Source organism: Drosophila willistoni (assembly GCF_018902025.1).
Source record: "Drosophila willistoni isolate 14030-0811.24 chromosome 2L unlocalized genomic scaffold, UCI_dwil_1.1 Seg168, whole genome shotgun sequence".
NCBI classification, from domain to species: Eukaryota; Metazoa; Arthropoda; class Insecta; order Diptera; family Drosophilidae; genus Drosophila; species Drosophila willistoni.
Window position 1 is genome coordinate 13,489,724 of NW_025814047.1, and position 4,419 is coordinate 13,494,142.

Below are 4,419 nucleotides of genomic sequence, written 5' to 3' on the forward strand. Positions count from 1 at the left end.
AGCAAGGTGTGGCTTGCGCATTTCTCCGGCCCCCTTGCGTTTCTTCGATCTTTGGCGAAGTTCAGCTTTCAATTTATCAATCACTCTATGCAGTGTTATCGGTCCTCCTCCCTTGTTAGTGTAAAGTAAAACTCCAGTAAATCTACTTCAAGTCTCCTCTGCTGGAGTAGCCTACGCACCTGGCCTCCTCATTTGGTGTGTTTCGTTGTTTGTGTAGGTTTTGCGTTGCGAGTCCGGTACTCAGCTATTGTGAGTGGGCGCGGTCCATCGTTGGGATTCAGCTCAAACGCTTCTTCTAGCATTGGTGCGTCCCTTTGCTCGATAGGAGCAGATTCCGCAAAGGGAGTGTCTTTGCCGTTGTTCATTCGTGGTTTTGTTTTTCTTGTTGGTTTTTTTTTTTTGTTGTTTTGTTTGACCTTTTTTTTGATGTTGTTGTTGTTGTATTCTCGGCTTGAAAAGTTTCCTTCTTTTTTTTTTATATCATAATTTGTTTGGTTGTTTAAACGGTGACTTTGTTAAGTATGCTGTTTCTTGTTGTTGTTGCATTTAAAATTATGTTTTCTTTTTCATTCTCTCATTTCTTTGCTGTTGTTAAAATTATGTTATTATAATTTATCTATTTTTGTATCCAGCTCAGGTCCTGTAGGACCTCTGTCACGGTCGCCTATGAAGCGAGCAAGGACCGGGTTCCTTTGGATTTGAATTAATTGTTAAGACTGACACGTCAGTGTCCAATCATTGTAGTTTTTAGATTGATCCTTATTCCAAATTATTCTTTTGCTTAAGCTAAGTTTACATATATATTCTTATGCTGCGACTCATGCGACAGCTACAAAAGAGAGGGAGAGTGTCAGTACATACAGTAAAGGAAAAAGTCAACATACACCTCCAATTTTGGCATAATTCGGCGTTTTGCTCTAAAAATTAAAAATGTAACTATAAATTAGAGGACCGAAAGTTAACTCTATGCGAGGAAAAAAAATTTCGAAAAATTTTAAACAATCAAAGTTATTGGCAAAAAACAGAAAGAGTGATGAGAAAAAGTCTACATACACCGAAATAACTTCCTCTTAATAACGTTAAAAAACAATGATTATTTGTACTTTTCAAGACTTTTTCTACAAATTGCTTATTTGTAGGTCTTCCTTATTGCTCAGAGTTTTATAAACAGGATCTAATATAGGAAAAAATCGGGTAAGTTTTTTGCCCTTGTACACCGAGGCTTCCGTAAAAAGTGTCAAACTGATGTTATTTATACCGACTTTAGTAAGGCTTTCGATACGGTTGATCATTCTATGCTTCTTACGAAACTTAACATTATGGGCTTTTCCCCGAATCTGTTAGCTTGGTTAAAATCGTATCTTATTGGCAGAACCCAAAAGGTGTCTTTTTGTTCCTCAATATCCAAATTTGTTCTAGTTACCTCAAGTGTCCTTAACAGGTGTTTCCAATCAGATCTCGATGTTTTCTTTGATTGGTGCCACGTTAATAAATTACATCTTCATGCCTCAAAGTGGTCTTTTATGACATTCAGTCGTTTGTCTCCGTTCCTAGCACATTACTCTATTAAGTCTGTTCTGTTAGATTGCGTACCATCGTTCAAAGACTTAGGCGTTATGTTTGACCCAAAAGAATTTTGATGACCCCTACGTAACAAAGGTTTTATACACTTCGTTAGTTCGCCCTACTCTAGAATATTGCTCGCCAGTGTGGAACCCACAATATGATGTTCACCAGCGTAGTACAGTACTGACAGACTTCTTCTTATTAATCTTCCTTCACTTTACAACCGTAGGCTTGTATTTGGCATTCTCTTTCTCCATAAACTATTCAACGGTGAAGTCATTTCTGTTAATTTACTAGATACGCTATATTTTTGTGTTCCCTCACGTCGGACCAGAAACTTTTTTCCGAATCACCTTAGTAGATGTCTAACTAACTACTCTCTTCACGAAAATTTTCGTGTTCTTTGCCAATCTTTTAACAACCTTTCTCAAATTATCTCTCATAATTTTTCTGTCACTTCTCTTCGCGCTATACTTTTCAATCATCTACAACGAAACCGCTGAATATGTTTTGGACTTAGATTGCTTGCAACTCATCCCTGACCACATTGGCTGTGAATCGGGGCATAGCTGGCACCTTGTGCAAATAAAACACCTGCATCCGGTCGGGGATGTTTGGTTGTGTATATTGCTAAGCTACCTTCTTCAATTAATTGTTATCTGTATTTTAGCTTAAGCTTTTTCGTCGACTGCTGGTTAGTTGACGTAAATAAACAAATAAATAAATAAATAAATAAAAGCTACAGAACTAAAATTTTGCATGTAGGCATATATATATGTCGGACTCAACCTGATCGAATCACTATGTTATGTGCCCTCATACAAGCAATGATGTCACGAACGTGAATTTGCTTAATCACTTCTGAGATATTGTCACAAAATTTAATATTTGTGAGTTTCATTTAATAATTATGATTTGGTGATTATATCATATAGCATCCACAGGAACAATTAGTGGAAAACAGTAACTTTTGTCAATAACTTCGTTACTTTTTATATTATTATTTTAAATTTTATTAAGATCGGGTGACTATATCTCTATTATCAATTATTAGGTTTTTTTCCTGCAATTGCTTTAAAATAAAAATATTTATCTTTTTAATATAGCTGCTAGTGACTATGCCGAATTTCACAAAGATCGGATTACTATATTATAAAGCTGTCATATTAATATACGCTGAAATGGTATGCCTTACTCCAGCCTATGATTCTAAGCCTTTTTTTAGCGATCATTCTACTTTTTAAATCAAATGTTTTTTCATTAAGACGACCTTTAACGTGACTCTCTCACCAAATTAAGTACTTAGACTTCTGTAATACCTACGTTATTCAAGTTTATTTCAAATTAAATACAACTTTTTTTCTCAAAGACTATACTACCGGCTTAGTACTCACGCAGATTTTGTTTTTTTTCAAAATTTTTAAATGCCCACTTCCGCTTTCGAAAATAAATAAGTTTTTTTCAAAAACCAACAAAGCTACCACCAAAATTGGTATGTAGATTTGTTTAGTATGCGTGCAGATTAATCATATTCAACATTTTTGCCACGCCTACTTTCACCTCCAGAATCTAGAAAAAACCGATTGCCTCTTGCAACTTTTTTAATATCATAACCAAATTAAGCACATTTTTTTATATCTACCAACCTACTGTAATCACTACTCTCTACTGCTTATGTATAAATGTTTACATATTTATGTATAAGGCTGACAAATCAACAATGGCATTCCCATTTCGTCCTTACGGAAGTCCTACCGTTCGCAAATGAAATCTGAATCTAAAATTGAAAATTTTGTCTTAATCTAGACTTTTTCGGATCGCTGCACAGTGGGCGAAACGGCTGATTTAGCTCCGATTAATTCAAATTTAAAGTAAAACTTGGCGCCAAAATTGTTTTTGCAATCGATTACTAACATATTCAATAGTCCAAAAACATTAATCGATTCGATTTTCTACCAATATTTGAACAGCAGTGAAGCTTTGAAGTCAGCATATGTTTCATCAGCTGTTGCCATCAGCTTTCCCGCCAATTCTGATTGCGTATAAAAAAAATTTGTATAAATTAGTGTTATTGCTTTCAATTGAACTTTTTGCTGTAAATTAAAGGAAAAGGTATGTAGTTACTAACAAAATAAATGTTTGTGACCTGTGATTGTGTTTCGTCCCAAAATGTAATATTTTCTTTGGTACTTATATATGTCTTAACATTTATTAATAAATTGAACTTTAGTAGAGTATAACTTTTAAGGTCCGACTGGGTTCGGTATCAATGTTTTTTTAAAAATTAGTCTGTGTATTACGAAGTGAAATTTTCCACAATGAGCTGCATATATCAGCATATTATTTTAGAAATAATTTTTTTAGCAACAATGTCAGTGTGCAAGCGAACACTTTTTACAGTATGGCATACGGAGCCTGATGTTTAAAAAAAAACTTTTGCAGTAGAGACGTACATATACACCAATATTATTGATAAAACTAAATTCGACAAAAGCCAATGCGCGTACATTGCCATGAAAATTAAAAATTTCATAAAAAAATTGACATGGAAATGGAAAGAGAACCACCGAATTTACCAAAATTTTGAGGTAAACAACAAAGAGTGGTTAGATGACGATCTAGTATTGGTGGACCAAATTTCAAAATGCTTAAATGTTGAACGACCTAAACTCAGTTTTGGAGATAGTCAGGGAAACACAAAAAAAAAAAATTGTCGGACATTGTCAAGGAAATTCCGAGCAATGAGCTGGTCTCTGCGGCAAGTACTAGTTTGTACAATTGTGGAAAGCGAAGTGCATCTAAAATGATTAATTTGTTGAGCTCTGATGAAAGTCTTCCCAAGAAAGTAATATC